This window comes from Antechinus flavipes, chromosome 4 (assembly GCF_016432865.1).
Source record: "Antechinus flavipes isolate AdamAnt ecotype Samford, QLD, Australia chromosome 4, AdamAnt_v2, whole genome shotgun sequence".
NCBI classification, from domain to species: Eukaryota; Metazoa; Chordata; class Mammalia; order Dasyuromorphia; family Dasyuridae; genus Antechinus; species Antechinus flavipes.
This window is the reverse complement of record NC_067401.1, coordinates 81,577,435-81,588,234: the sequence shown is the minus strand read 5'-3', so window position 1 is coordinate 81,588,234 and position 10,800 is coordinate 81,577,435.

Genomic DNA, 10,800 nt, shown 5'->3' with positions numbered 1-10,800 from the left:
AGCGGAGAAGGGGATGGCAGAAGGGGAGGAGAACCACTGCCTCCCAAGGAGGGTTCTAAATGTTAGCAAGTCTACATTTGCCTCTTTGTAATTTTCTTGAAGACTGATAGCTTCATTCTTTGCAGTGTTCTCTTCTCCAGGCTAACCAGCTTCATTCAGTCAATCCTCATATAACAGAATCTCAAGGCCCCTTAACATCCTGGCCTTCCTTTGAAAACACTCTGGTTTACTAACATTTATCCTAAAATTTGGCACTCAGAACTAGACACATTATTATTCAGGATGTGGTCAGAATAGGTATGACCTTCCTAAGCCTAAACACCAAACACTTTCTTGATGCAGCCCAAGATTAAATTAATTTTCTTGGCAGCCTATCATCAATAGCCTTATCTATCGCTTATCTATCTATCTATTATCTATCTTACCTATTATCAGTAGCCTTATCAATATCTATCATCACTAACCTTATCTATTATCAATATCTTTTATCAGTAGCCTTATCTATTATCAGTAGCCTTATCAATATCTATCATCTGCCATTACATCTTATTAAACTAATAATATGCTAAAATTATCAGCTCGGCTGTTGCCTAACCACCCCTCTCACTTACGAAGCCAATTATACCCATGGAAGGATTTAGAAGGGTCTGCCCAGACGATTAGTGCAAACCCCTCATTCTATAGATAAGTAAACTGAAGGCCACGAAGGTGGCTGAAGCAGACACCCTGGAGCGCTTAAAGCCTGGTCAGACTTTGAAGATGAAGATGCTAAGGTCATCCCTGCATCGCAGGCTATCACCAGTCACCTTGACTCGTGTCTCACCATTGGCCTCTGACGACTCAGCAAGACAGTCAGGCTGATGACTTTGCGCACCTCTGCCTCACTTAAATCCAATTCATACCCAAATCAAGACATGGCCCCATGAGGTCATGGGTCCTCTCGGAAGAGAAGAATAAACAGTAACAAACTGAAGTGCATTCCTAGAGGTAGTAAGGAAAAGAGCTAGGATTCAAGCACAAGGCCTTTGGATCAAAATCGCAGGATGAGTGCTAAAAGAATCTTAAAGATTGTATCCTTTTTCCTCCATTCTCATTTTTCTATAACTGTTAAAAATGATTTTTAAATGCCTATTCCTGGTATTAAGTAACACAAGTCTGTCTAAAAAGAAAAAAAAATCTTGTATTTTCAGTTCAATTTTATTTTAAATCTAATAACATTTTTAAAAAAATGAATGAGATGCTTACAATTGTCTGTCATCCTCAAGTGTTTTCATAATTGGGAACAATATTGCAGTCACCTGCTGAGCTTGGCAAAAGCACCACTGATAGCAATAACAGAAGAATGGCTTCTTTCTCTGGGATAATGAAGCTACCCTACACTGTATCCACTGGGGGATTCCTCATATTCAGGTTGCCCCACAGGCAAAGTTTCATGTATGTATGATCTGGGAAAGGTTAAATAAAGATGGCACATCTCTGCCATGATAGGCTAGAAGCAGGAAATTACCAAGAGTGGAACTCAGCAAACCTGTAAGTATCTAGTGCATGCCATCTAGTGTCAAGCACTGGGAGATACAAAGGTGAAAAATGACAGATCCTTACTAAGGATTTTTTTTTCTTGTTCTCCCTCCTTCCTTCCTCCCTCTCTCCCTTTCTCCCTTTTTCCTTTCCCTCTCTTCTTTCCTCCCTCCTTCCTTCCTGGGGTTAAATGATTTGTTCAGGATCATACAGCTAATAAGTGTCTGAGGCTATTGTTGAACTTAGAGTCTCCTTACTTAAGGGTCAGCACTCTATCCACTGTGCCATCTAGTGGCACCTTTCTACGAATTTGTATCATCTTATTGATTGTGAAATCCTTTCATTGGTAACAGTTTTTTCCAACATCTGGGACATGGCATAATGGCAGCCATTTCTATTTCTGTTTCTTTAGATCTATTTCTAGACATAGAAAATTTGTGCCTGACATAAGAACCCACTTGGGAAAATCCCCAAACTTTCCCACCATGCCCTAAGTCATTGAATCCTTTGGGTCTAGGCTTTGGAAGTCAGAAGCATTAGTAAATTTCACAGATATTGCCTTGAGCCTACAGAAAAGGAGCCAGACCACTTGACTGGAGAATGGCTCAATAAATTGTGATACATGAATATTATGGAATATAATTGCTCTATAAGAAATGACAAATATGAAGAATATGGGGAAGTCTGGGATGACTTACATGATCTGTTAGAAAGTAAAAGAAGAAAAGCAGGGAAAAGAACATGTACAGTGGAAACAACACTATCAACCAGAATTAAAACTGAATACTGTATAAATGTAATGACTACACTTGGATCCTGAGAAGAGAGAGCAAAGTGTATCTCAATACATTCTTCACCCAAGTAGGGGACAAGGCATATGGAAGGCTATATATACTGTTAGACTTGATTGATGTGGTCGTTTGTTTTGGTGATTTTGGGAGGATTTGTCTTTAATTCTTTCCTTTTTTTTGTTCTTCGTTATAAGAAATGACTTCTCCTTTGCATAGGTGGGAGACTTCTCTGGGTTCCAGCTAAAATCCTATCTTTTCAGGAAGCCTTTTCTAATCCCTGTTAATTCTAGTGCTTTCCTTCTCGTAATTATTTATTATCTGTCCTATATATAATTTGCTTTGTATTTATGTGCATGTTGTCTCCCTTATTAAATTATAAGCAACTTGAGGGCAGAAGCTCTTTTTAAATACTCAGTACTTAATACAATACCTGGCACATAGTAGGTATTTAATGTTTATTGATTGATTAAATGTAAAATACTGTATATATTTATTGTTAGACTTGATCCATGTGCTGGTTAGTTTGGGTTAACTTTCCTCCCCTCTTTTATATTTGTTCTTTTTTTTTTTTTTTAATAAGGTGACTTTCTGTGCAGCAGGAAAGAAAAGGATATATTGGGAAAAGAAGGCAAAGTAAAAATAAAGCAATAAAAAAAATTTTTTTTAAAGAAATCAGGAAATCCACTTCTGCAATGACTATTACTGAAGAGAATTCACAAAATCCTGTTCTACTGCCTCATTAAAACAAGGGCAGTGACTTTGGGTTTTTGAAGGCTATGGCACTGGACATTAGTTCTGATCAGTTCTTCCATGCTGGAAGGACATCAAGTAAGATCCCAGCAACGAACAATACCTACTTTCTGAGCATCAGCATAGCTAAGTAGGGAGAGGCTCATGACCATAGGCTGGTCACTTGGCAGTGAATGTTTTTGGCCATGGCAGCCCACGAAGTGAACAAAAGCACAAAATGCCTACTGTTTCTGTGGTGATGGGGTCAGAAAAGCAGGAAGGAGAGTACAGGGTACACAATGTTTTAGACCACCTATACATATCCACTTGACTGTTAATATACCTCTGTGAAGCATGGAGAGAGAAACATTTTCCAATCTTTTCTCATGGTCTAAGCTTAGTAATTGTTCATTTTTTGTTTTTGTTGTTGATGTTGCTTTCATTCACATTATTCTTGTCATTGCCCGTGTTCACTTTAATGTTTTTGCTTACTTCTCTTTGCCTTACTTCAAATAAGCCTTCTTATACTTTCCTGTATTCTTCATATTTATCATTTCTTACAATGCAATAGTACTCCATAACATTCATGCACTACTTTTTTTGTTTAGCCATTTCCCAATTGATTGCAAGATGATATATTTGTCTAATGAGTAACAACTAACCCATATAATTGGAGGAACTGAATATTCATACCACTTTTTACTTTCTTCTTATTAGAATCTATGAAAAAAAGGAAGAAAATAAGCATTTATCAAGTGTTTACTATGTGCTAGGTAGTGAGCTAAATACTTTAAAAATATCTCATTTAATCTTCATATCAGCTCAGGGAGATCTCATTCTGCAGTTGTGAAAAATGAGGCAGACAGATTTAAATGACTTGCTCAGGGTCACACATCTAGTAAGCTAGGTCACATTTGAACTCAGGACTTCTAAACTCCAGCCCCAATCCTCTATCTACTGTGCTATCTACCTAAATGAAATGGCTTCTAAATTAAATGAGAAAATCCAGAGAATTTGTAAGTGGAAGGCTCACAAAGATTTTCATGGGCAGGCAAATAAAAAATTGATATAATTCATTTTATTATGAATGTAATTCATTTATTATTATTATTATTTATTATTATTCATATTATGAATATGTGACCATCTCATATTGTAGTGCTTTGAAGTATTTAAATAAGACCACAAAGGGAATAATTAATTTGTCAACTTATTGCTGAAGATAGGACAGCTATGTGGTGCAAAGGATTGAGTACTTGGCTTGGAATCAGGAAGACTCATTTCCATGTGTTTAAATGTTACTAGTTATGTAACCCTGAGAAAGTCACTTAACCCTGTTTGCCTGTTTTCCTCATCTATAAAATGAACTGGAAAAGGAAATGGCAAACCTTTCCAGTATCATTGCCAAGAAAACTCCAAATGGAGTCATGACGACTTGGACATGACTGAAAAATGACCGAACAACAAAATGCTGAAGATGAAGAGAAATTCTACTGTTTTTGATAAACTCTTCCAAATTAAGTAAATATATGCTCTGATATTTGGTGATTTCAAAAGAATGGTGGTCATAGGGAAGAATGATGAAAATATGTTGGGAAATATGGTTCAGAAGCAAGAACTGAGAAAGGCCGAAGGCTTGTAGACTGGAAAGAAACTCCCCCTTACATCATGAAGACTGTTCAAGAATTAGGAGGAGCTGAATAACAGGTAGAAAACAACTCTTTTAAGATGGGGCTCATTCCAGTATCAACTATTTGTTCCAATTTATGCTTATGTTATCACTTCCATTAGTATGTAAATTCCCTGAGTGCAAGGACTCAACTCTTTTGTATCCTCAGTGCTTAGCACAACACTGGACATATCATAAGTTCTAAATAAATGCGTGTTGATTGGTTGATTATAGAGACCTCTGACTCATCTAATATCAAAATTAATACAAAGCTAGGTATAATAAAAATGACAAAAAAGATTGTGTGAAATGAAAATAACTCCAGTGTGATATAAACAATATAATGGAAAATGGATGAAAGAACAGAATGTTTAATATAGAAATTTATCTAATGTAAATCAATTGCCAAAATGAAGATCTCCTCCCATAAAAAAAAAAAAAATTCATTTCAGTCATCAAACACTTGTTTTTATAGAAAGTCTCTGAGATTTCTTCTAAATCTGAGATTCTGTGTATCTATGAGATCTTATGGTGGTGCTTTGCCCTTAGAAGACTTTTTTTCCTCTGAGGCAATTGGGGTTAAATGACTTGCCCAGAGTTATACAGCTAGAAAGTGTTAAGTGTCTTGAGGTTGAATTTGAACTCAGGTCCTCCTGGCTTCAAGGCTGACACTATCCATCTAGCTGTCTTTCTTTCCCCTCTTCCCTCCCCATCCTTAAATAACTTTTGAGGATATGAGGTCATAATTGTTCAGGGGAGAAATGAATCCATCTTCTACATTCATAAGTCTTCTCTCTTGCCCTGGTTAAATTGTTTAGACCAATTTTTTTAGGGCTCTCTTCCATACTCTTGACCTATTTATTTATTACTAATATGGGCCAATGATAACATTATTATTTCCTAACTCTTGCCCCTTTTCAACAACTGAGTAAAGGTATGGGAATGCATGTGGGAGATTTTTGCTACCTTTGATAAAGTAGGATATTTGGAATAGTGGGAATTTTGCCTTTTTAATAGTTAAAGACTATTAACAAGTTTCATTTTTCAAGAATAAAGTCTTAAGAGTTAAAAGCAAACTTAGCAACATACTAGTCCAATTTCCCAATGCAGGAGTTCCTTCTATAACATCAATACTATTTTTCTATAACATTCCAAATAGATGGTCATCTAATTCCTTTTTCCACATTTGTGAAATCCACTATCTCTTGGTTTAGAGAATACATTTTATGGTGGGGAAAGCTCTAGTTATTGGGGAGTCCTTCCAAACACAGCTGAAATCTGTCACTTAATGCTTTCCACTCTCAGGTTCTATTTCTTCCTGTTTCATTTACAGAATATGTCTAATGCCTGTCATATATTGAATCTTATTCAAGCATTTGAAGAGTTACTTTAGCCAACTCAATCTCTCTCTCTAGTGCTCAGCTTCCTCATCTGTGAAATGATTAAATTGGACTAGATGACTTCTGACATTTTCCCCAGCTCTAAATCTATGATCCTATGATCTTATGACCTGTTTGCCAAGTGGAGAGACCTGGCAGACTAAGGTAGAGCTTATAATATAAAGTCCTTTGTAAAATTTTTAATGGAAAAGGATGGTGGAGATTTATAAGAAATATTGCTGCCTAATGTAGCGAGCATCAGTGGAAGGGAAATAGTTGAAAGAGAGCTTAACTAGATATACAATTAAACAAATTCAACTTGAAGGTATTTATGGATTTAACTAGAAAGAGACAACAGACAAAAGATTAAAAGGATATTTTTCTTTCTTTTTTTAAGTAACAAATTACTTTTACCATTGGATATTAGACCTATCACAATGAGACTCCATTGGAAGAAATAGAAATGTTACCAAAGAACACAAAGATGGAAAATGAAACTGGGGTAGACCAGTTTTACAGAGAAAGGACCAGGGTTAAAGATACTAATGTCAATTAGTATTGATTGTAATTGTAAACAGGAAGAAGAATGTTTCCTAAAAATATTCACCACTGTCAGAAATCTTCAAAGCCTTCTCAGGGAGAGCCATCATCTCTCAAGGGTTTGGCCCAACCATTTCCATAGGAAAAACCAAGTGTATTAAGAATGCCTGTTGTCCAGACCATCGTATGCAATTGGATGTATAACCTATAGGTCATCTATCAATATGTATGTATGTGTCTTATCTTGGACAGATACTGACAAGGAATTAAGACCAGAATTGAATAGAAAGAGGTGAGTGGAGTCTTTAGAAAACTAAAAAGTTCTTCTAATGGTACCATAGTACTATCTGAAACAAAGGTCCATATTTTGATAGTCTTCTGGTGGTACTGTATTATTGAAAGTGATGATATAATATAGACTTCAAGGAAATAAACTTGAATATTACCAGAAGCAATGGAAAGGCATATACCAGGCCTTAGAAAGTTACATTCCATTGCAAACAAGGAGTAGTGTAAAGGATGTCAACCAAGAAATGTGTAGTCAAAAATAAAAATGAACTTGTCTAGGATATGCAGTGAATACTCTGTGTTTTCTTATTGGCGTCCTTGGAGAACATGAGGAAAACTCCCATGACACTGGATGGATCCCTCTCTGATAAACTTCTAGAAGGACATGCACATGGAGGACATACCACTCTTTACTCTTAATCTTAGATCACAGAACTAGTCAGGGCTATGTTAGGTATTCCCTCTAAACTGGAGTTGAGTTTGATATAATTTGGTGCACATCCACAAAGGGGAAGAAATCTATCCCCTTGACAGTCTGGTTAAGCCTCTGAACCCCTCTTCAGAATGTTTTTAAATGCATAAAATAAATTATGGGATTGCAAAAGAAACCAAAGCCTAGGGAAAATAAAAATATATAATTTTTCTGAATTTATGGACCCCTACATTTTATCCAAAAAACCCTTGTGGGGCTTCCAGATGAACCCCTGGCTTAATCTAGTTTCCTCAAAGCACAGCTCAGATCATGTTTTCTAAATAGTCCTTTCCTGTTCTCCCTATCCCTTGTATATACTTAATTTATGTACAGGTTATATCATGCCAGATAAACCCTCTGTAGCTAGGGGCTTCTTTTATTTTTGTCTTTATAGTCTCATGATCTTTTTTTTTTCTTTTTTTTTTAAAGCTTTTTATTTTTAAAACATATGCATGTATAATTTTTCAACATTGACCCTTGCATAGCCTTGTGTTTCAGACTTTCCCCTTCTTCCCCCATCCCCTCCCCAGATGGTAAGTAATCTTGTTATACATATTATATGTTATACATGTTAAAATATATGTTAAATCCAATATGTGTAAACATATTGATACAATTCTTTTGCTGCACAAGAAAAGTCAGATCAAAAGGAAAGAAATGCGTAAGAAAACAAAATGCAAGCAAACAAAGAGAATGCTATGTTGTGATCCACACTCAGATCCCACAGTCCTCTCTCTGGATGTAGATGGTTTTCTTCCTCACAAGATCATTGGAACTGATTTGGTTCATCTCATTGCTGGAAAGAGTCACATTCATCAGAACTGATCATCTAGTTTTGTTGTCTTATACAATGATCTCCTGGTTCTGTTCATTTCACTCAGCATCAGTTTATGTAAGTCTCTCCAGGCCTTTCTAAAATCATCCTGCTGGTCATTTCTTACAGTACAATAAATAATATTCCGTAACATTCATAGACCATAACTTGTTCAGCCATTCTCCAACTGATGGGAAGCCACTCAATTTCCAGTTTCTTATCACTATGAAAAGTTTAGTCTCATGATCTAACAGAGTGACTTGTACATAACAGATGCATGAGTTGATTTGGATAATCTCAGAAACCCAAATTTGTAGTATCTGGAGGGGGGAGAGGGCATCTCCTGACAACCAATTCTGGAAACTACAACTTTGCAGCCATCTTGCCACACTTGACAAAGGTGCCACACACTTCCATTGTAGTAACAAAATGATGCTTTCATCAGGGAACAAGTGGTCTCCTCCCAAAAGAATCCATTGGTGGTCCTCTAAATGATTTTAGATTCAGCCAGTCATATATAAATCACAGAACTGTAGATTTAAGAGTTGAAAATTGACTTGAGACCATCTTATCTAACCCACTCATTTTACATTAAAAAAAAAAAACCTGAGGCTCAAGAAGGTAAAATAAATTGGAGCAATCTCTCATAAGGTTTATAGTTTGTGATGTGGATTACTCATTCAAATTCTTTTATCTACTGGGGGAATAGTACTTGGTCTTTTGTACTTGTGTTATTTTCCTATATATCTTGGATAGCAGACCTTTATCTGAAATTTTTGGTGCAAAGGCTTTTCTACAAGTTCCCTTTATCTTATCTGTGTGGGATTTTGTTCACACAAAAGCTTTCAATGTCATATAAGTTTTGTCATCTCCTCTATCTCTTGTCTGGTAATTCTCCCCTGTAGCCATATCTGTGAATCACCTCCATTCATTTTTTTTCCATTAAAAAAAATATGACAAGCAATGTAATTTCAGAAATAATCTAGTTCATGGTTTCTTTAAAATTTTTTCACTTGAGACCCCTATTCCATAGGTATATAAAATTAAACATTTACTGATAATAAATCATAATTTTGTGACCCCCCACTTCAGTTATGAAATCCCATATAGGATCGTAAACTACAGTTTAAGAAGCTGGTAACTAGTCTAACCCTTCATTTTACAGAGGAGAAAATGAGACCCAGAAAAGGAAATGATTTTCAAATTGTTATCAGTGTATAAATCCTTCAAGGGAAAAAATTATAGAGGTAAAGTGAGAGCTAAAGATTTCAGTGCATTTAAGTTGAAGACCATAATCTAAACCATTAAACTATTACAAAAAAAAAAAAAAAACAAACCCTAAACTGTTTTCCCGTTTTCCCATTGGACAAAAGGAAGACAGCCTTACTAGCTAATGAATATTATTGAACAATATAGACTATTAATTTTTTTCTAATTCTTATCTAATCTATTCCACTGATTCTTTTTCCATTTTTTACATAATACCAAATCATTTCAATGATTGGTACTTTATGATATGATTTAAGGACTGGAAAAGCTATTCTATTGATTTCTACTTTTTTCCCTCATCATTTTTAGGAAGGCAGACCACCAAATTTAATATACTCTTCCTTACAAGAATAGCAATTACAGGCTCTAGATTTATCAACCCACATGGGCACTAGCAGCTAAAGTAACCAGAGCATGGTTGGCTACATGTCTCTTTTGGGGCTCCGGGGACCTTAAGGGTTTGAGACAGGCTTGTTTTTCTCTTTTCTTTGTTCCTACCCTGTTTCCTTCTTCTCTTCTTCTCCCTTCCTCCCTCCGTCTCTCTTTCTCTCTCCCTTCTTCTCCCTCTCCCTTTCTCTCTCTCTCTCTTGCTCTTCCTCTCTTCATCCCCTCTCTTTTTGTCTCTCTTTCCTCCTGTCTTTTTTCTTTGTCAAATCTTTAATTTGGTAAATGGGAAAGACAGGCACACACCAGTTTAGTGCTTTGTAACAGCCTTCCTTTGGCACCTCTTGGATGATCTCTCTCATGCATTAGTAGCAGTGTTGTAGCTTCAAAATATTGTTGGTAACTTTATGGTTCTTGTTGAGGTCCACAGCCAAAGTTATCAGATGGTCATGGCTAAAGCGCTATTGTACCCCAATGGCAGTCACAGAAGAAGGGAGGAGAGAGCACTGAATCGAGGGTTTTTCTATAGCTATTCTTGATCCCTTATTCCAGTGATTCTTACTATCATTATTAGCCTGATATAGTTTGCCTTATTGATATTTCTCTATATCATTATTAAGCAATTAAGCAATTAACATCAATTAGTTTCTACAAAAGAATATTCATTGATATCATGAGGATCTGGACAATGGGTGCCCATTAGGGTCTCAGGTGGGGGTGGAAGTTGGTGAGCTTGCTTCTTGAAGTGTGGTGTTGTACAATCAGAGGGATCTTGCTCCCCAATTCAGAGGATAAAGTTACTCTGCGATTTCCTGTCTGCTGAAGAGTTAACACTAATGGCTGAGATGGAACTGCATATTTGTACAAAAGGCACTAACCAGCCAAACTGAGCTCTTTCCTGGAGACGAGGGAGGGAAAAGAGGCAGTACATTTCTGGAAGGGAAGAG